The sequence below is a fragment of the Setaria viridis genome, chromosome 3, assembly GCF_005286985.2.
Source record: "Setaria viridis chromosome 3, Setaria_viridis_v4.0, whole genome shotgun sequence".
Classification (NCBI taxonomy): domain Eukaryota; kingdom Viridiplantae; phylum Streptophyta; class Magnoliopsida; order Poales; family Poaceae; genus Setaria; species Setaria viridis.
The window spans coordinates 26276013-26299498 of NC_048265.2; the positions used below are offsets into that span (position 1 = coordinate 26276013).

Sequence of the window (23486 nt, forward strand, 5' to 3'; positions counted from 1 at the left end):
AAGAGCACAACATCACAGTCATCTCCGACTTCCCGGTTGGCGAAATTCTCCACATCATAGATGCCACGGGTAGAATCTCCAAATGGGCAGTTGAACTCGGAGCTCTCACCTTGGAATTCAAGCCAAGGACAACCATCAAGTCCCAAGCTTTGGTCGACTTCATAGCTGGATGGACTGAAAATCAAGTTTCAACACCAGTCAAACGACCAGAACATTGGGTAATGTACTTTGACGGATCCCTCAAACTTGAAGGAGCCGGCGCAGGCGTATTACTCATCTCCCCTAGGGGAGACCAGCTCAAGTATGTGCTGCAAATATTCTGGGAAGCATCTAATAACGAAGCCAAGTACGAAGCACTGCTACACGCCCTTCGCCTCACAATCTCCCTCGGCATCAAACAACTACTGGTGTACGGCGACTCTCTAGTCATTATAAACCAGGTCAAGAACGAGTGGGATCGGAACAAGGACAACATGGACGCTTACCGCAAAGAAGTCCGCAAACTAGAAAACAAGTTCTCAGGCTTGGAATTTCATCACATCGTCCGTGACAATAACGTTGCCGCCGACGTCCTATCTAAAATGGGCTCAACTCGCGCAGAGGTTCCAGCAGGAATCTTTATACACGAACTGCGCAAGCCGTCCATATCCGACCAAGTCACACTGCCAGCAATCCTGACTGCTGACGTCTCTCGTGAAGTCATGATGATAGAAGTTGACTGGAGGACACCCTTCATCGACTACATCAAAGATCACCAGCTACCATCCAACAAAACTAAAGCTGAGCAAATCTCCTAGCGAGTAAAAAATTACGTTCTAGTTGGAGACAAGCTCTACAGGAAAGGTGCATCGTCTGGAGTACTCATGAAGTGCGTCACCAGAGAAGATGGCCAAAAATTCTAGAAGAAATTCACAGAGGAATCTATGGCAACCACGCCTCTTCGAGGACACTAGTTGGCAAGGCTTTCAGAGCAAGCTTCTACTGGCCAATGGCTCTGGCCGACGCTAAACAACTAGTTCAGAAATGCAAAGGTTGTCAATTCTTCACAAAACAGCAACATGTACCGGCTTACAAGCTAGTCACAATACCTCCAACATGGCCGTTTTCCTGCTGGGGGCTCGACATGATAGGGCCACTACCAACTGCGCCAGGAGGATTCAACCGAGTACTCGTGGCAATCGACAAATTCACTAAGTGGATCGAGGTCAAACCAGTCACTTGCCCCAAGGCAGACCGGGTCCTCAACTTCTTGGACGAAATCGTACACCGCTACGGTTTTCCGAATAGGATTATCACAGACCTAGGGTCAAACTTCAACAATCACGACTTTTGGGAATATTGCAAGAATAGCGGCATCGAAGTCCGCTATGTCTCGGTCGCTCACCCGCGAGCCAATGGACAAGTCGAGCGTGCCAATGGCATGATACTCGATGCCCTGAAGAAAAGACTACATGACGTTGGTAACACAAAAGGTGGCAAATGGCTCAAAGAGTTACCCAATGCCTTGTGGGGCCTACGTACCCAACCGTGCAAGACTACGGGGCTATCACCCTATTTCTTGGTATATGGCTCGGAAGCCATACTACCCGCTGACATCATGTGGCAATCACCATCCGTTGAACAATATGACGAAGAACTGGCAACAGAAACACGGCGACAGTCTAGAAGAAACAAGATGCGCATCACTAGTACAATCTGCCAGATACCTTGACGGTTTAAGGCGTTACCACAACCGCAACGTCAAGGAAAGATCTTTCAACTCAGGCGATATGGTCCTTAAGCGTATCCAAGACACATTAGGGTTGCATAAACTCAATTCACCATGGGAAGGTCCTTACATCGTATCAAAGGTTACGGGACCTGGATCTTATAGACTCTAAGAGCTTTCAGGAGAACAAGTACCGAACTCTTGGAATATAGAACATCTTTGTCGCTATTACCCATAGCAGCATCCGAGTAACTGCTTCCAAGCAATAACTCACGATGACTACTTGCGCTAACTGCCCGACTACCGACTTCAAGATACCTCAGCTTTGACAAGAGTTATCAAGTCAACAAGGATCACTGCCCTAGTATAAAATCTCCGTATCAATATTTCTTTACTGAAACAAGGATACATCAGGGTACATACGAGTACAAGTACTCGGAATACACGAAGACTACAAGCAATTGCCTACTGGCGGGCTGCATTTAAGCCTCAGGCTTTTACTATATCACAAGGCCACTCAGGTTTGCCGACCACAAGGGGAAAGGCCCACACGCAAGGAAGTTGCGCAAAACGCAGCCATATCCAGGTCCTCTACCCAAGGCAACGCTAGGAACTCCAGCATTGCCACTACCTTGACAGCGGCAACGATGAATCCGGCACGACGCACCTAGAGGGAACCAAGGCTGCTCTTTTGCTAGCCTTGCGGAGCCAATCTACTCTACGGCCGCACCTCCACCTCTCAGAGAGCGGGATAAAGACCGCGGCACTCATCACCCATCACTCGTGAGTTCCAGCGCGTACTCCACCGGATCACGAGCTGCAAGATGAGGCGTGCGACGAAACCTCCTACGAGGATTCTTCTAGCATCGCGGCTATCCCTACGAGCGCAGGAGTCTGTGGAGGGAAGGTGGCCTCAATCTACGAGGAATCTTCTAGCACCGGTGCACTCTTTGATGGCTCCCTACACTCAAACAAAAGCAACCGAAGACAATCCAGTGACACTCAGCAGCTTGGTTTGGTTCGCTCTCCAACTGACTCTATTTATAGCCGAAAGATGCAACTACCACCTGCCCGAGAGTTACTATGCGCTCGTGATCAATGAGTCTGACGACTCCTGACTCTGCCCACGTGATGGTACTTATGCCACAAAGGACAAAAGAGCACAGTACACCCGTGCATCCACAAAGGACAAAGGAGTACAGTACGCTCGTGACCTTCAAAAATAGAGTACTTGACAGCATTACGACTACTCGACACTCGGGACTACTACAAGCTAAGCGCGGCCTACGCTCACACCATTATCTCGAGGGCTTGAACTACCCCGACCCTCTGCTCAGGGCGAAGTAGAGTTTCCGCCCTCGAAGGGGTCAGGCTTAGCTGACCCCAGGACTCAGGGTCGGGCGAGGCGGAGCTCCTCCCCCAGAGGGTCAGGCTCAGCCGACCCCAGGGCTTTGGATTGGACAAGCTAGAGTAAAACTACTCTTTGCAAGACAACAAACTTCAAAGCACCAAGACCAATGGGCAAGTATCAAAAGCATCGTTCAAAGTACTCGACACAAATACACGAGTACATACTAAGCTCAAGGATCTTCTAGAAAGACAAACTCTGACATCTTCGATGCAATCGGCTCCGCCTCCTCGAGGTACTGCGCATAAGCTTCTTCTATGCAGTTGCGAGCCACGCCATCACCAGCTGCCGCCAAGTCTGCCCTCGGGTAGTAGGACTTCACAACGACAAGGACCTATTTACAAACAGTTTTGCAGAGCCCCGCCACTTTACTCGGGGCAGCCTTCAACCGCTCGACTAGTGACTGCGACCCTGCGCCTTCTTCCACGGGAGCTATGGCGTTCACCAAGTCTTCAGTTGCTGCAGTTAGCTCCTGGAGTTTGCCCCGAAGTCTTCCCATGGTCTGAGCATGATCTCTGCATGCCACCATGGCCATGGCAAGCATCACGCCATTTTGCATCTTTCGGTCCCACTGATGCTCGCAAGCAGCCTGTGCTTTCGTCAGCGCGGCCCGAAGATGGTCGGCTTCATCCGCCACTCGATCATGCGCGTTTCTCCAATCGAGAACTTGGCTCCTTGCAGCCGCCTCCTGCTTCTTGAGCTCTACAAGACAACAAGTTTAGTCACAGCCAACTACAGCTGGACATACTCAGAGTAGGCGAAATACTTACCTTGATACTTCTTGTTCAGCGACTTGTAGTGGCTCTCCAGTTTTTGCTGCAGAACCGTGTGATCCGTACGTTCCACGGCAAAAGACTTCGCCCCAACTTCATGAACCCTCAGAGCTTCTGTCAAACGAGCACACTCCTGCTCCAGTTGATGACTTCGTTCCTGAAGAGATCCAAGTATGCAAGGTATAATGGTGAGTCAAAAGCCTAACGACTACTCGGTCCATGTGACAACTCAAAAAAAAGGAAGGGAAATTTACCTGGAAGCTCCGGAAAACATCGATGGCCTTCTGGAACTCCAAGTTGGATGGCAGGCTGACCACCGGTCTTTGAGTACTCTCCGCAAGATGAGGAATCATACCCAGAGTGGCACCTACAACATTTATCATGTCAGCTACCCGCCATGAATACAATAACAAGACTACAGAAACATACTTGGAGCAGTCGCCTCTTTGGTGTTTTCAACACCCACTATGGCCAGTGATTCGCCAGTAGATGTTGATAAGGCAGCACTTCCTGAACCCAATGCAGCGGCGGGAACTTCCGCCAAACAGATGACATCTTGAAGCATCGACATGGTAGCTCCAAGACGACCGGCGTCAACCCCGGGTACCTCCTCAACGATTAAGTCCTCGAAAGGAGCAGATAATGTAGTCGAGGGATCCGCCCCTACCCCTGTTTCTACAGGGATCGTTTCCTCTGCATCTGTGCACCAAAATACGTCAGTACGGGATTTCAAGACAAACTAAAGTCTTTCAACAGACTTGAAAGCTCACCGGGTTGAGCGTGGTGGCAATCACACACGCTTCTTCTCGGCAACAGGCGGTCGAGTACTGGGCGCCATAGGAACAGCTGCCGGCGCTATCTTCTCGCCAAGGCCTGTGAAGCAAAAGTCAAGACTACAATACAACTCAAACAAATACATTTAGAAGGGACAATGCTTACCACTGGCGATCACATTGGACAGCAAAGTACCAGTAGCAAGTACTGCCGACACCTCCTTGGCAACACCCGCTATTTCGGCGGGCAGCCCCAGGACCGCTTGGTCAGCAACGGGCATCACGGCAGCCGACGGAGCCAGTGCGGACAACTCGGGGGCTACTCCAACTTCTGTTGATGGCACCGTCTCTAGCACCATATCAACAGATACATCACCAACACTCGAGTCGGTTACAACTACTTCTTCAGAAACAGCCTCATCGCTACCAAGCGTCGTGTCAACAGCCTTTATGACAAAGAAGAATTGGTCATAAATAGCAAGTTCAAATTTATCAGTTATAGATAAGTTCACGACTACATACCTTGGCACCCCGAGACTTCTCAGGGGTTGAAGCAGACTTAGCCGCAGACATCTTGCGGACCACTCTGCGTTTCTTGACGGGAGGAGAGGGTTCGTCCTCTGACTCCTCAGCAACAGCCTCTGACTCTTCTTCCGACTGCGCCAAGTAGCCGACAAGAACTTGAGACTACAAAAAAACAAGTCGATATCAACAAACAAATACCACACAAGTCAGAAAAGTACAAGTCAAGTGCAAAGACATACCACTTCTGGCTCATACCAGGCGTCATACTAACGAAGGGCCGTAGGGATTACTGGTACTCCCTGATAGTTCCTGAAGAACTTGGCCAGCAGTGCCTCTACGTCATCATCGGATATATCCTCATCAGACATGCGCGATGGATCCTTAAGACCTACGTACTCACTTCCCGAGTGAGCACGTTGTTGAAGCGGCTGGACCCTTCTCTTTAGAAAGCTAGCCGCCACATTGACTCCAGTAAGACCGAGTGCCTTCAACTCGGTAATCTGCTGCATCAGGTGATCAAGCTTGGGAGTGTCTTCGGGTTCGCTCACCCAGTTTTCCGCGTGCTTGGGCGTGTGACCAGTCACCACAGGCAGGCGAGGATCGTGGTTCCCAATATAGAACCACCTCTTCTTCCACTCACCATGGGAGTCAGTCAAGTTGTACTCAATGTATGCGCTCGAGTTCCTGAGTTGGAACCCGGCGCCTCCAAAGACTTCTGTCCTTTGGGCACTCGGCTGAGGCTTAAAATGGAACAACTTCCTAAACAGCTCGAGGCTTGGAGAAACTCCCAAATAAACTTCGCAGAGGTGTACAAAAATGGACATATGCAGTACACCATTGGGGTTCAAATGCACGAGTTGAAGCTTATAGTACACGAGAATACCTCTGAAGAAGTCAGAGGTGGGCACTGCCAACCCCCTCTCCACAAAGTGCGCGAGCATCACGGTCTCGCCTGGATGCTCCTCAAATTGCCACGCATTCGGAAATGCGGGGTGCCACTCCAGAATTTCCTTCGGCTAAAGAAGCTTCGCATCGACCAGTGCTTGCACGGCTTCCTCCTTCATCACCAAATGTTGCCACGTTGCCCCAGGCGGCGGCAGCGCAGTCTGGTTTGTCGGCCCCACCTTCAGCGCCGGCAGCACTAGCTCCTTCCCCTTCTTGGATTTCGACTTGCCTGTCGCCGGAGCCTTGCCCTGAATCTTCTCGGGTTTCTTGCCCATCCTCTTGGTGCGCATTCGACGGACTCAACCTCAAGCGAGAACGGCACTCTCACTTAGATCTTTCTCAAGAGGCGGCAATGGCAACGGCGGCGCTCGAGGTGGCGCAAATGTGGAGCAGGAGGTCGAAGGAGGTAGATAATCGGATCTGATTACCGTGCGGCGTAAAAACAACCGAAAGGGGGCTTTCCCAGTTTATCTCTGCCAGCTCCGGTTTCCACGCGTCAGTTGCGCAACGAACAGATTAATTTCAGATTAATCGCCTTTAACACTCAAACGGCTACTCGTTTCAACGGGCTGCTGACCACTTCAATGACAGAGATCGCCTAAGTGCTCGGAGGCTGCGGGAACCGTACCCGTTGGTCAGTTTTTTCTTTTTCCAGGATTTCTAGGGGTAAAATGGACAAAAGCTGGTTTGACCCTAAGCCTGACTCTTCGACTCAACCTAAGGCTCGGGGGCTACTCCATATGGAGTGCGATTGACATCGCACTGCCATATAGAATTTCTTGGGACAAAAGCAACTCGAAGAGACAAAAAGAGTACCTTCCAGCCACGCGATAGTACTCGAGCACTTTAGTCTGCAACCTCTATGACTAGCTACTCGGATAGTGCCCGCAGTGCCCAAGACTGTGGCGCACGACTACAAAGTACTCGGGGGCTTGTCAAGCATACACCACAGGCCCACGAGTAAGCCTTGGACGGCCCACTAAGGGATGTACTCGGACAAGATCAGAACAAGGATGGACACATCCTACTCGGACTAGTCAAGTATGTTTATGGAAAACTACTCGAGTCTTTACCGAGTAGAACTCTGTAATGGTACCCGACTAGGATTCCGGCTTGTAACCCTGCCCTCCCGTGTATATAAGGGTGGGCAGGGACCCCTCTCAGCAACAACTCCAGTTTACCAAATACAAACCAACACACAGGACGTAGGGTATTACGCGATCTAATGGCCCGAACCTGTCTAAATCGTGTTCCTTGGGTCACCATTGATTCCTTGATTCTCGACGATCCTTACTGCATAAAAGACCACCTAGGGTACCCCCTAGGCAGGTTGCCGGTCTAAAACACCGACAGTTGGTAAATGCAACCAGGAGTAAACGGTGCCCCTTTAGTCCCGGTTGGGTTTCCCAACTGGGAGTAAACAATTCCCCTTTAGTCCCGCTTGAGTTTCCCAACCGGGACTAAAGTCCTACTTAAATTTTCATGCATGGCACCCTGCATGGTGCCTGAAATTTTCATGCATCACGTACGTAGTACCACGGCCTTTTGTTAACCTTTAGTAGTTGAGAGTTTTATTATAATGAAATCAACTAGTATTTAAACGAATGAAATTTGTAATTATACAATTACTATATATATACACACTTCATATACACAATTCAACTAGTATAATAAAATCAATTATATATACAAATCGATCTTAGCGCGTATTATATATACAAATCAAACTATATATCTACAATCTTCCCGTCGAGGTGTTGCTCGGAGCGTCTAATTGTCGTCCATTGTAATAAAATTCTCCTTGTGGATTTACCACCTCGTCCATTAGGAATCCAATTAGACCTTCACATATTGCCGCTACTCTTTCTTTCTTCAAGAGTCCTTGTTGAATATTTAACATCTATAATTTGGAAATTTGTGAATGCTACACGAACAATTAAATATAAGGAGCTAGAAAATAATTAACTAGTAATAGTTTTAATTTACGTACTTTAAAGTTGTGCGGTGTCATTTTTAGTTCCTTAGGTCCCATAAAACTGTGCATGTGCTCACAGATGTAGTAGCCACATAGATTATTCCCGGGTTCCTGTCTTAAGCACTTCAGTGCAGAAAAAAATAAGTTATGAAATATTCGTGTTATATAATGTACTAAATGTGCAGACTTCATACGTACCGGGAAGTCTGTGTTCCATGTAAGTTTTTCTTTGAATGGACCTTTGTGTGTCCTTATGAATTGTTTCCATGCGCTGCGGATTAGAATAATTAATGATATAGTGTAACAGGGATAAAATTTAGGAAACAAACTTTTGTATAGAGATAAAGGTCCAGACTTATTACAAGCCTAGCATGTCTTGCATGTCTTGGTACTCCACCGGATCTTTCCTCAATGAATCGAAGACAGTGACGTGGCTTCTTTCAGGCTCAATTATAATAAGGATCCAGTGGAAGCAGCGTACGTAAAATGTTTATGCATATTAGAGCTAACTAACATTAATCAGGTAAGGAAAAAGACAACAAAAGTAGACGGTATAGACACACTTACTTGAAGTTGTATGGAAGTAGTATGAAATCCTTGAATTTTTGCTTGTCTAGGAAATTGTATACTTCCACCAAGGTTTTTTCTGGCGATAATTGTATCTATTTTTGGTTAAGTACGGATGGATCCATGAAGCCAATATGTAGGTACGCCTCTCGTCGGCACGTCTAAATTAGCATCCTACATAAAATGGAAGACGAAGTTTGTACGGTGACGCACGCAAAAAAAATACTGATATGAGCCAAAATTTACATGTAGAGATAAACGGACACTTATAGAACCCAGGCGCTGATCAGAGAGACGTCCAGGGCATCATGATGGTACACTTCGTATATATCCTGGAAATCTAGCCACAGAACTTTCTCGCCTTCACCGTAAAAATCTATCGGTTTTACCTTAAGGCCTAACATCTCCCTCGAGTCGGCGGACACCTTCATGTACCATTGATGGAATTTGTACATCTTTGTTGATAGCTTCCGTACCAACTCAGGCCTTACTAGAGATTTACCTAGCTCAAAAGTCCATGTCGGCTCAGGGAGCGATGCAGCTGGTGGCTCAACTTGCCCTAAACATTCATCAAGTCCCATACCTGTTTCTTGCATGAATTTCAATACTTGTGCTTGTTGATCCAAGGGCATTGCTGCTACCCTTTGAGCGTCTTGTTTTGATAAATGCCCGAGGTTGGGGACAGCACCACTGGAAGATGACTTTCCTTTCCTTTTGTCCCTCTCATCAGCCTTTACCAAAGCCCGTTCGTAGTTTGATAGTAGTGGTATCCTTTTCTTGGCTCCTTCTTCCATCTTGATAAAAAATAGTTTAAATCTCTTCAATTTACTGGCGGTGGCTCCATCTCCCTTGCTTTTTTTTTCTTCGGCTTGTTTCTTGAACCACGCACTAGCCTCTGCTTGGAGATGACGGTCTCGAGCTATGAGGAGAAGGTTGCTGCTGGGGATCTACAGGGAGCGGTCTTGAGCTCTGAGGAGATGGCTCCGTGCCGAGACTGATGATGTAGCATTTGCGCCATAGAATGATCCCATGAAGCGCATCTGCCAGTGTCCTTTCCCCGTCGCCTCCCGGGAGGTCGAGCTCTAGGCCTTCATATTGGCTATCAACAAGCTGCTCTACGCGGATGCTGGCGTAGCCAGATGGAATCTCCATGCCATGGCTGCTCTGCCCTGCCAGGGTTGGTAACGCACTCCCGTACGCCACCTGTAGATATAGCAGAGGTAAACAAGTTATTAAACTCCAATCCTGAGGCGTGGATCAATTGACAAGATTGCATAAATATTATGTATAAGTATACCTTAATAGTGAGGTTGCTGACCGGTGCATGCAGCTCACATGTGGTGCATTGCATGATGGCATCCACAGCGAACCGTTGCTCCTCTACGGGTAACCTGGGCGTCTGCGCATTGGGGAGCCCTGTAGAAGCACAACTGCTCAAGAGGCGTTGAGAAGGGTTGGCGTAGTTTGGATTCGGCAATGCTCCAGATTGGGCGAACTCCGCAACTGTGTGGGCCACTCGACGATTGATTTCCTCCAACATTATTTCTTCTTGTGCCTGCACTTTGGATTCTAGCATCTGCCGCCAGCTCTCCTTGATCTGTTCCTTTCTTTGCTTGCGGCTTCTATACGATGCGCTGTCGTCTCGGAAAGCAAACTTCCACGGAATGACCCCAAACCCTCGGCAACGTCCTAGGTGCTCGGGATTACCGAGGGTCAATGTGAGTTCATCATTCTCTCGATCCACCTTCAACCTCCCAGCCTTAGAATCTTCAAAGTTCTTCATAAGACGTTCGGCCTTCTCACGTATTGTCTCATTGAATATCAACGTCCCATCCTCTTGGCTCAAGGAGCCTCCATGAGCGTAATACCAATTTTTCGATCATTCGGGTCATTCAATAGTTGCAGGTACGATTCCCCGTTCGATCAGATCTTGTTCCATCTTCTTCCATTTGGGAATTGCTGTGCCATAACCACCTCACCCTAGATGATGATGGTACCCCTTCTGACCAGAATTTATAGTGTTGGTCAGGATCTTTTTCACACCGTCTTCACTCCTCTTATATTCAACAAATGCCTCCCAGTGGTCCCTCAACTTTGGCCACACATTGAAATCTGGAGTTCGGCCCTTCTTAATGTAGTTGGCATCCAGCATCTTCTTGAATGTCTGGAATTGTGTAGCCATCTTCTTCAGCGTCCACGCTTTCACATCCTTTTCAATATATCCTTCAGGAAATGTGAAATGTCTCTTGACATCTTCCCACAGCATATTATTTTATGTCTCCGGGAGTGCGTACGGATTAGTGCTTTTGCCCTTCCATTCTCTGATGCTGATAGGCACGTTGTCCCTTACGATTGCCCCGATCTGACTCACGTACTTCTTTGCTACTTTCTCGAGAGCAACTAGCCTGCTCTCTTCTGTCACTTCCGTGATGACAAGCCTCCCTTCCATCACCTTTGTATGACCTCGGGTCTTCTGCCCTTTCGTCGATCCAGAGGGCTAACAGTTCAAGATTTGTTAATTAGTATGTAGTATTAACGGTGGCGTCAAACAATACAAATTATATATACCTCGCTGGAACCTTCCGCCATGGCAAGTTGTTGCTAGGGCTCATGCTCTTCATTCCCATCACCGGACATGTTGAGGAACATGTCCGCCTGGGTGCCCTCTTCATCGGTGTACGATATTGGAAGGTTGTCGCCACTACCATCACCAGCAATCATCTGCTCCATGAGATACCTTGCGGTCTCGTCGTCTGCCATTTCAACTACTGATTGAAACATACATGGAATCATACATGACAATCATGAATCATAGAAATCGCCTTAGTTACATGTACGTAAGGGTATATACATGAAATCATAAAATAACATGAATCCCACAAAGTCCGGAATGTTTATACAAATTTCTACTAATTTCTACATATTTATTGGAATTTCTAGCAAATTACTACTAATTCCTACTAATTTTACAATAACATGAATCCCATAAAGTCTGGAATGTTTATACAAATTTCAACAAATTAGTAGTACTTTGTAAGAATTTCTACCAAATTTCTACTAATTTCTACATATTTATTGGAATTTCTAGCAAATTACTACTAATTCCTACTAATTTGAATGAATTTCTACAAAATTTATCAACTGATTTTCTACTGATTTTCTAACTAATCTACAAATATCTAATGATTTTCTAACTAATCTTCTAATTTCTATCCATTTTCTAACTAACAAATTAAAAAGGCCCTACCAGCTTGCGTCAGCAAGAGCCCTTCGTTCCCGGCGCCAGTGCCGGCGGACCTCGCGCGGTGCCTAGCTTAGGCGATGAGGTGGCCGGGGCGGCGGGACGGTGGAGGCGAGGACGAAGCGAGGTGACCGCAGCAACGACGGGCGGAGGCGGCCGGTGATGAGGGACGGAGGCGGCTCGCGCAACAGAGGCAGCGACGAGGCACCGCGACGGACGAGGGCACGGCGGCGATAGAGGAGGTGGCGTTGATGGAGGCGGCGGCTTGAACAAAGGCGGTGACGAGGCCCCGTGATGGAGGCAGACGGTGGCGACGAGGTCGAGGGGGCATGATAGAGGAGGATCGGAGACGGGCTGGGGCGATGGAGGAGGAGGCGGTCTGGGCGCGGGCGAGGCGGTCAGGTGGCGGGACGATGATGGCCGGGGCAATGGGGGACGAGGACGACGGCGGCCGATGAGGGAGGCGGATGGGCGGCGACGGAGCAGGCGGGAGGGCACGGGATCTTGGCGGTAGGGTGAAAATTTAGCTAATTGTAACTGGCGTGGGGGGTAGAAGAGGTTACAGTGGCTTTTATCCCCCTCCCCTTTTATCCTGGTTCGTAATTGAACCTGGGACTAAAGGACCTTTTGTCCCGGGTGCCAACACCAACCGGGATAAAAGGGCCCCTCCTTTTATCCCGGTTGCTAACTGTAACTGGGATAAAAGGGTACGTCCCCCCGGCGGGAATCGAAACCTACCCTTTTGTCCCGGGTGCCAACACCAACCAGGACAAAAGGGCCCCCCCTTTATCCCGGTTGCTAACTGTAACCGGGATAAAAGGGTACGTCCCCGGCGGGAATCGAAAACTACCCTTTTATCCTGGTTGCAGTTGTCCACCGGGATAAAAGGGTGGCCTTTTGTCCCGGTTTCTATTGGCACCCGGGATAAAAGGGCCTTTTCCCACACTTTCATCTCCCGTCTATTTTTTGGAAAAGGATTTTATTTATGTTTCCACTGCATTTCAGGATGCAAAAACAAAAACTTTACATAGTTTGAACATGCAAAAATATATTTAATTAGTGAGTATATTGACAATAAGTGTGATTTAGTCATTTACATCCTTTATCATCTTGAAGACACGCTTTCCATTACAATGTGCAGATTTTTTACGATGGTCTGGCGCCTCTTTGAAATGCATCCCGCTCTTTCTCAACTGGTGGTGAGCAGGGAGAAATTGACGATGACCCATATAGACGACCTTCTTACAGTGCTTCAAATACATACTGTCTGTGTCGTCTAAACAGTGGGTGCAGGCCCAATATCCCCTATTTGTCTGTCCTGAAAGGTTACTCAGTGCAGACCAATCATTGATGGTTACGAACAAGAATGCTCATAGATTAAAAATCTTTTGTCTATCCTCATCCCACACACGTACACCTTCTTCCTTCTAGAGCTGTAAAAGGTCATCAACAACCGGTCTTAGGTACACATCAATGTCGTTGCCGGGTTGTTTTGGGCCTTGGATAAGCGCCGACATCATAATGTACTTCCGCTTCATGCACAGCCAAGGAGGAAGGTTGAACATACATAGGGTCACAGGCCAAGTACTATGGCCACTACTCAACTCACCGAATGGATTGAATCCATCAGTACTTAAACCAAACCTTATGTTCCTTGCTTCACTTTCAAAGTCCGGGAATGCTCTATCAATTGATCTCCACTGGGACCCATCTGCGGGGTGTCTCAGCATCTCATCTTCTATACGTTCTTCTTTGTGGCATCGCATCAACTTAGCATTCGCCTTGTTCCTGAACAAGCGCTTTAAGTGTGGTATTATAGGGAATACCACATCAGTTTCGCGGGAACTCTCTTCTTGGAGACTGCCCCTCAACATCACCAGGATCATCTCGCCTGATCTTATACCGCAGCGCTTCGCAGATGGGACAAGCATCCATTTTCCCATATTCATCACCACAATAAAGGATACAGTCATTAGGGCATGCGTGTATCTTCTGAACATCCAATCCAAGAGGGCAAATAGTCTGTTTAGCTTCATATGTTGTGGACGGTAATTCATTATTCTCGGGAAGAATCTTCTTGACAATGTTCAACATCCCCTGAAATGCCTTATCAAACACACCATTTTTTACCTTCCATTGCACAAATTCTAGTGTCGTACCTAGTTTTTTAGGCCCTACTAGCAATCCGAGTACAACAATTTTTGGTGATCATCTATCATGCGCTGCAACTTGCTGCTTCCTTCTCAGTTTCACAATCTCTGTGTGCATCACATAGCACCTGACCAAGGTCATCAGTAGGGCCATTTTTAGCAAACTCATCTTCATCAGCCTCGCCCATTGTAGTATCTGCAAAAGCTTGGCCTGCAACCCAGTCTGGAATGTTGTCATCCTCCTCCTCCTCCTCGCCGTCTTCCATTATAACCCCTCTTTCACCGTGCTTGGTCCAAACCAAATAGTTAGGCATGGAACTGTATCTAAACAAGTGGCTGTGAATAGTCCCCCAGGAATCCTTTGAATAGTCTTTCTTGTTGTTGCATTGGAAGAATGGACAACATACGAACCCGTTCTCTGGCTTGTTCGCTTTGGCCACTTTGAGAAAATAATGCAAGCCATCAATAAACACCTTGCTTCGTCTGTCTGCATTATACATCCATTGCCAATCCATCTGCATCGTATTATGCATGAAAATGGATTACACTTGAAAATGGATTACGCGTGAAAATTGATTACACTTGAAAATGGATTACACGTGAAAATTGATTACACTTGAAAATGGATTACGCGTGAAAATTGATTACACTTGAAAATGGATTACGCGTGAAAATTGATTACACTTGAAAATGGATTCACGATTGAAAGCGTGTCAAACATTGTAGTGCAAATAATGCTAAAAGTTTAGATATAGATACAAATACACATATTTAAATTAAAGATCCAAACAACATGATACAATACAACAAGCCATCCACTTGTTATTATCTAGGAGGACTTTAAGCATCCTTGGACGGTGAAGACAAAGGTTCCACTGACCCAGCCTCACCCTGTGGTTTATTTGTGCCGCCTGAAACGGTAGTACTAAGTGGACGTGAAACACCCGGGACTGAGGTTGGAGCATAACGACCACAAAAAGGAGGTTTATGACCCGTGGCAACAGCGTCTTCATGACATTTTTGCAAATAACGAAGCATTGCTTTCTCCAACGTGCTCATTTTCTTCGACTTATCCCGAGGGTCAAATATGATTTTCCCCTTGCCGAAAGAGGAACGAAGATCGCCCCCACCATCGCCACTTCCTCCAGTACCAAAAGCCATCTATGTACAAAAATTCTTACCTTAGCACTGCAGAACTTGTTGAACTTGAAAACCATGATCATCTCGGTGAGCATATTCTCAACTAGGCAGCACCGTACTTCGTCATGGAAGAGGTTCGATTTTATGAGAAAGAGGACACAGTCTTCCACGATGTCTGTTGCCGCTCTTTCTCATAAAATTGAACCTCCTCCTTGATGTCCATTGCTACTCTACGGAGAACATGCTTACCGAGATGATCACGGTATGCCTGCAGAACTTGTTGAACTTGAAGACCGTGATCATCTGGCGAGCATGTTCTCAACTGGGCAGCACCGCACTTCATCATGAAAGAGGTTCAATTCTACGGAAAAGGGGACACGGTCACGATGTTCGTATCCACTCTTTCTCGTAGAATCGAACCTCCTTCTTGACATATGTTGTTGCTCGGCGGAGAACATCCTTGCAGAGATGAACACGGTATGCAAGTTCAACAAGTATGGATTTGAAAAAACCATATTGGATTTGATAAGATAAACCATCTAGACAAGGTAGCATCATTCTTAAACCATTGCAAGAATACATACTATATATGACACATCAATCTCCCTCACATTCTAGCTCAAAATACCTCTCCATTTTCTACTTCATCACATTTTAGCAAATAAACTTTCCATCTCCAAAACATAAATCAAAGCATAACACGAGGATGAAGTAGCAAACCTTCACAACACTTGTGTTGGCTGAGAGAAATTCTCACGAAAATGAGGGGAAAAAAATTCGGGCAGCACCTCCCTTGCTTCGGCACCACCGGAGAGTAGGTGAAGCTGAGCTCTCTGTCTTTGTGGTAGACTGGCTCGGGCTGGAGGAGGAAGAAAGGCCTCTGTCTTGGTATATATAATGGGGTTGAGTTTTTATCCCGATTAAAACCTCCAACCGAGACAAAAGGACCACCTTTTGTCCCGGTTGAAAGTTTACTCCCGGTTGGAGGCTCCAACTGGGACAAAAGGGCCAATTACCAATCGGGAGTAAACGTTTTGTCCTGGTTGGTGTTACCAACCAGGACAAAAGGTCCACCCTTTTATCTCGGTTAGAGCCTCCAACCGGGATAAAAGGGTCACGCCACCGACACCCCGGAACTAGCCGTACAACCAGGATTAAAGGGGGGCCTTGAATCCCGGTTGCAAATACCAACCGGGAGTAAATCTCTCCTCCATTTTTGCCTACCGTAGCGCACCCCCTTTTATCCTGGGCCAACTTTAAACCGGGACAAAAGGGGGCGCATCGAAAGTCAGTTCTCTACTAGTGTAACAATAGCGTGAGTGCAAAACTAATAATGCATATTTTCAAGTTTGTTTTCAGTATCTTAGCTAGAGGAATAACAATAATTTGAAATTTACTTTCATCATATCTGACTCTACAGGGCACCTTAAGCATACTTGTTTATAACACAACTTTTTTCAGACATAAAAATTGACCGTTAGATCTACATACTCCCTCCGTCTTGAATTCAGTTTGACCAAGTTTATTATATACAGAAGTATCAACACTTATGATAAAAATATATTTCATGATGAATCTAATCACACTTATTTAGTTTTATAAATATTGATTTTTTTATAAATTTTGTTAAACTTTGATTTAGAACAAAACTAACAGAGTACTCTTTTGTTGGATGGAGGAAGTAATAATATCAGAGAATCAAATAGCTCATCATCGAATAAAGAGTGCCATTTTTTTTGAACAGAAGACGGCAGCAATGTCCTAACATATAAATGTACCACATGATGTATTTTTATTTTCAAGCAAAATTATTGAAACACTAGGAAATAGCCAGCCTTGTCATCCTTTAATTTCCCTCTAGAAACACACTAAATGTAAAACCCTCACACACATGCACAAAAGCACTATGAACACCTATGTGAGAAAACGAATCAGAAAAGTATTTGAAAATAAAAAAATTATGAGTAAAGATAGTGAACATATTTTCAGTTATAACCCCTATAATAATTTTTTTAAAAACTATAAAAGGTTTTGATAAAACATTTTCCCAAAAAAATTATAATTGCACACGTACTTATATACGGAAAGCTCTTACTAAACATAAAATATCCAACACGTATATAAAGAAACGTAAAGCAATTCATGCATATTTAGCACCTTAAAAAATTAAAGGATGGTAATGCACCAGTCATAGTTCCAAGCCCTGCAGAAAAAATGGTTCACTGAGACAGAAATGGAAAATTTCATTTCGTCACAGGCAAGAATTTTCTACAACTAGATGGTATGTGCCCTGGGCACGTTTCATTGCATTGCTTGCTTGTCATGTATTTTTGCTGCCTCTCCCAATATTTGGTTTTTCTATATCTGTGAAGAATAAATTAAGATGGTACCAAGCCTGGCAAAAGCAACCCATTTATGTATCACCAAATGTCCAACTACTATATCCCTAATTGATTTTTTTTTACCAGAATTCAGTTGCAACCAGCAAGTTTGGATGTTTCTGTTATTATCAATCAATTCATTCATCAAAAAAATTCAATCATGATCCCATTCATATGCTAGCATCCCTTTTCTTTTTGTCATAAGTCTCTCAAATGTTTTGGCGTTTCATTATTTTCTATACTTTCAATTCTACAATACTGATTATATTAATTTAGTTGGCTAAGAAAATTGAAAGATGCGCACAAAGAATTGTGTTCGATGTTCATGTATAATTTTGAAGAGGTGAACTGTGCAAATACAAACATTTATGGAAACTACTTATCTATCCGAAGGCCACACGAACATATGACCTCTGGACAGGTGTATGATCGCTGATTGCCTCAGTAGAATGAACGTGAGCATGGTTTCCATCACTATGGAGCAAAATGGTCGTTGCCACTGCAAAAGATCGAACGAGGATTGGATCACGGAGTTATCTCTTGTCTAAATAGGGAAATGTTTAAGCAAAAGGAAACATTGATCAGTACCGAGGCGCAAGCGGCCTGAAGGTAGTTTAATTGTTGCCTGCTTGAGTGCGTGGAGGAAGTAGGACGCAGCATAGACATTGAGGCAGACCAGTATCTGCGTGCACGTCTAACACACTCTATAATTAGGAAAAGCACTATAACATAAGTGAACAAAACTAATATATGCTATGCCTATTTTCAAGTCTGATTTCAACATATATAATTAGCTTGAGCGATAGCAACAGTGATATTTACTTTCACTGTGCAAGGCACCCGAAGCATACTTGTTCATTAGTTATGGTTTTGTCTCTTGTTAATTTTTATATATGTTTTCCGCATCTCAATGTGTTATTGTACTGCATATGTCAAGAGTACTGAGAGACTTAGGCCAATCTGAATCCGTTGTATCTATCATATCACTTTTTCCTAAAGCTGATGTATAATATATAATATAATAGAAGTATGATATACAACCCCTTCAATACACATTACTACGGAACCGACTTTAGATCCCACCCCCTTTAATCTCGGTTTAATTTCAGCCCGGGAGAAAAGGGGGTGCGCCACGGTAGGCTGGAATGGGGCGCACCTTTACTCTCGGTTCTTTTTTTACAACTGGCACTACAGGCCACCCTTTAATCTCGATTAAAACCGCTAGTTTCCGAGAACCGACGGCGCCACCCTTTACCCCCGGTTGGAGTCACCAATCGAGACAAAAGATCCAACCTTTTGTCCCAGTTGGATTTACCAACCGGGATAACCGGTTTACTCCCGATTGGTAATTCCAACCGGGACAAAAGGTTGGAGCTTTTGTCCTGGTTGGCGTTACCAACCAGGAGTAAACACCAACTGAGACAAAAGCTCTAATCTTTTATCCCAGTTGGATTTACCAACCGGGATAAAATCTTATCTACAAGAGGCCTTTCTTCCTCCTCCACTCCTCCAGCCCGAGCCACACCACTCCACAAAGACAGAGAAACTCATCCTCTCCATGGCACCGAAGCAAGCCTAGTGGAGGTGCTGCTGAATTTTTTTTCCTCATTTCCGTGGGGATTTCACTCATCCAAAGTGTTGTGAAGGTTAGCTACTTCATGCTCCGTTCATTTATTGTTGTTAAGCTTTGTTTTATACTTTAGAGAGGGACAAAAATGAGTTTGTTTGTTGTTAAGCATGTAAAGGATTTGTATTTATACATATTTTTGAGCTACAATGTGATAGATAGTTTGAATGTGAGGGAGAATGGACAGTAAATGTGAAGTAGAATTGAGATTATTTCAATTTTATGTATTAGGAAAAAATTAGAGTAAATGTGTTTTTAATATTTATAAATTAGCCATATAAATTGTAGATGTAATTTCATACTTTAGTACTTTTCAGATAGAGGTATGGAATTAGCCATTTGTAGAATAAGTAAATTATGTTAGAAATATTGAATTTTTAATAGTTTAGTTATTTGTAAATTAAATATGAGCTAAATAATTTGTGTATTTCTATGTAAACTTTCAGCAATATTTGAGTTTGTCGTAGTGTATCATGTTGTTTGCTTCTGAAATTTTAATTTGTGTATTTCTATATAAAATTTTAGCAATGTGATGGATAGTTTTATTGTAATCCATGTTATTGATGGCTTGCGTAATACGATGCAGATGAACCGGCAATGGATGTATAACGCGGACAGGCGGAGCAAGGTGTTTATTGCTGGCATGAATAATTTTCTTAAAGTGGCCAAAGCGAACAAGTCAGAGAACGGGTTCATATCTTGTCCATGCGCCCAATGTAGTAACCAGAAGTGCTATTCAAAGGCTTCCTGGGAGAGTATTCACAACCACTTGTTTAGATACGGTTTCACGCCTAACTATTTGGTTTGAACCCGTCACGGCGAAAGATGGGTTGTAATGGAAGCTGGTGAAGAGGAGGAGGATGATGAAAACATTCCGGACTGCGCTATGGGCCAAGCTTTTGCAGATACTACAATAGGTAAGGATGATGAAGATGAGTTTGCAGAAGATGGCCATACTGATGACCTTGGTTAGGCACTTAGGGATGCACACAGAGATTGTGAAACTCAGAAGAAAGCATCAAAGTTGCAGCACATGATAGATGATCATAGGAAATTGCTATACCCAGATTGCCAGGGAGGCTATAAAAAGCTGGGTACCATACTAGAATTTATGCAATGGAAGGCCAAAAATGGTGTATCCGATAAGGCATTTTAGGGGATGTTGGAAATTGTCAAGAAGATTCTTCCCAAGAATAATGAATTGCCATTCACAACATATGAAGCTAAACAGATTGTTTGCCCTCTGAGATTGGAGGTTTAGAAGATACACGCATGCCCTAATGATTGTATCCTCTATCGAGTTGCTAAATACAAGGATCTGGATGCTTATCCCGTGTGCGAAGCGCTGCGGTATAAGATTAGGCAAGATGATCCTAGTGATGTCGAGGGGCAACCTCCCAGGAAGAGAGTTCCCGCGAAAGTGATGTGGTATTTCCCTATAATACCACGCTTGAAGCACTTGCTCAGGAACAAGGCGAATGCTAAGTTGATGTGATGGCACAAAGAAAAACGTAAGGAAGATAAGATGCTGAGACACCCTGCTGATGGGGCTCAGTGGAGATCAATTGATAGAGCATTCCTGGAGTTTGAAGGTGATCCAAGGAACATAAGGTTTGGTTTAAGTACTGATGGATTCAATCCATTCGGTGAGTTGTGTAGTGGTCATAGTACTTGGCCTATGACCTTATGTATGTTTAACCTTCCTCCTTGGATGTGCATGAAACGGAAGTTCATTATGATGCCGACACTTATCCAAGGCCCAAAGCAACCCGACAACGACATTGATGTGTACCTAAGACCGTTGGTTGATGAACTTTTACAGCTCTTGAAGGAAAAAGGTGTACGTGTGTGGGATGAGGATAAACAAGAGATGTTTAACCTGCGAGCATTGTTGTTCCATCAATGATTGGACTGCACTAAGTAACCTTTCGGGACAGACAAATAAGGGTATCGGGCCTGCACCCACTGCTTAGACAACACAGATACCATGTATTTGAAGAACTGTAAGAAGGTAGTCTATATGGGTCATCATCAATTTCTCCATGCTCACCACCAGCTGAGAGAAAGCGGGATGCATTTCAAAGGGGCGCCAAAAACTTGTAAAAAACCTTTACACCGTAATGGAAAACGTGTCTTTGAGATGATAAAGGATGTAAGGGTAGTATTTGGAAAAGATCTTGGTAGCCAACCTGTTCCGAACGATGATGACGGACGTGCAGCCATGTGGAAGAAGAAGTCAATATTTTGGGAGCTACCTTATTGGGAAACCCTAGATGTTCGTAATGCAATAGACGTGATGCACCTGACGATAAACCTTTGTGTGAACGTGCTAGGCATCATAGGTGTTTATGGGCCCTCAAAAGATACACCGGAAGCACGACGGGACCTTGAAGAAATGGGGCAATGGGATGACCTACATCCGGAAAAGAGAGATAACGGACAGCACTACTTACGTACTGCTAGTTACACTCTCAACAAGGAAGAGAAGGATAGCATGTTTGAATGCTTGAATAGTCTGAAGGTCCCGTATGGGTACTCCTCAAATATAAAGAGAATAATAAATATGAAAGAAAAACGTTCACAAATCTCAAGGCCCATGATTGCCACATGTTGATGACCCAATTGCTTCCAGTTGTACTGGGAGGTGTTCTATCAGAGAATGTTCGATTGCCGCTCGTAAAGCTATGCGCGTTTCTTAATGCGATTTCACAGAAGACAATCGATCCATCAAAGCTAATAAAGCTACAGAATGATGTGGTGCAATGTCTTGTTAGCTTTGAGTTGGTATTTCCACCATCTTTCTTCAATATTATGACTCACCTTCTGGTTCACCTAGTAAAAGAGATTAATATTCTCGGACCAGTATACCTGCACAATATGTGGCCTTTCGAGAGGTTTATGTCAGTCCTAAAAAGCTATGTTCTTAATCGTGCCCATTCAGAAGGAAGCGTCGTCAAGGGATATGGAACAGAGAAGGTGATTGAGTTTTGTGTTGATTTTATTGACTCAATTGACTCGATTGGGGTTCCAACTTCACGCCACGAAGGGAGGCTCTAGGGAATGGGCACCCTTGGAAGGACAGTATGTTTGAGCAATGATGCTGATTTGTTCAACAAGGCACACTAGACTATTCTACAACAGTCAACCTTTGTGGCTCCGTATATCGAGCAGCACAAGCAGATGTTAGTTTCCGAAAACCCAGTGAGATCCGATGCCTGGCTTACAAGAAGCCACGTGGAAACTTTTCCCTCCTGGTTGCGCAAACAACTTATGGGTAACTCTGAGATTCACCCACAGTTTGTTTGGTTAGCCAGGGGACCTTCTAGCACAATCGTGAAATTCCAAGGCTACGAGATAAAATGGTTACACATTTTACACGAGAGCCCAAGACCAGAAAAGCACGAACCAGAATAGTGGTGTCCGCATAGATGCCATAGGCAGAAATAGTAGCATGGACTATTATTATGGTTTCATAGAGAAGATATGGGAAATCGAATACGGGCCACTGTGCATCCCTCTGTTTTGTTGCCAATGGGTGAAGCTAAATGGCGTAACCAAAGATCAGTATGGAATGACAATAGTGGAACTTAGCAAGACTGGATATAGTAATGAACCATTCGTACTCGCCAATGATGTGCATCAAGTTTTCTATGTGAAGGACATGTCTAGTAAACCCAAGAGAAATCTAGAAGATCCATGGGAGCCAAAGCACCACATAGTCCTTCCAAGCAAAAGAAAAATTGTAGGAGTCGAGGACAAAACAGACCAATCAGATGATTATGATCAGTTTACAGGCATGCCTCCATTCGCTGTTGAAGTTGACCCTAGCATCCTGCTATCCAAAGAAGTGGCTCTGTACTTGCGCCGCGATCATGACTAAGGAACATTCGTGAAAAAAATGTTTCTTACTGTTACATTGTAATGCGTTAAATTGGCTTCACATTTATGATTAATTTCATGTACTACTTGATACAATTTCATGTGTGCTTAAATTAGTTGAGGTGAAGATTTATTGATACATCAATTTAAATTTCTTGATGATAGTGATGCAGTAAAATAATTATTTAAGAAGGTAATATAACTAGTGTAGAATTAATGAGTCATTCAAACTTATTGTAAATATCATTGCTAATTAAATATATTTTTGCATGTTTGAAACATGTAAAGTTTTAATTTTTGCTTCATGAAATCCAGCGAAAACATAAAAAAAAATATTTCCAAAAAAGAAGAGGGAGATGAGAAATGGGAGAGGGACCTTTTATCCCGTTTTGTA

The 23486-nt window shown here is 44.7% G+C and overlaps 1 pseudogene; it reads left to right on the top strand.

The window, feature by feature from the left end:
- The first annotated feature begins 20670 nt into the window (after window positions 1-20670).
- LOC140222219 (uncharacterized) lies at window positions 20671-23135 on the top strand (annotated as a pseudogene).
- The last annotated feature ends 351 nt before the right edge of the window (window positions 23136-23486 follow it).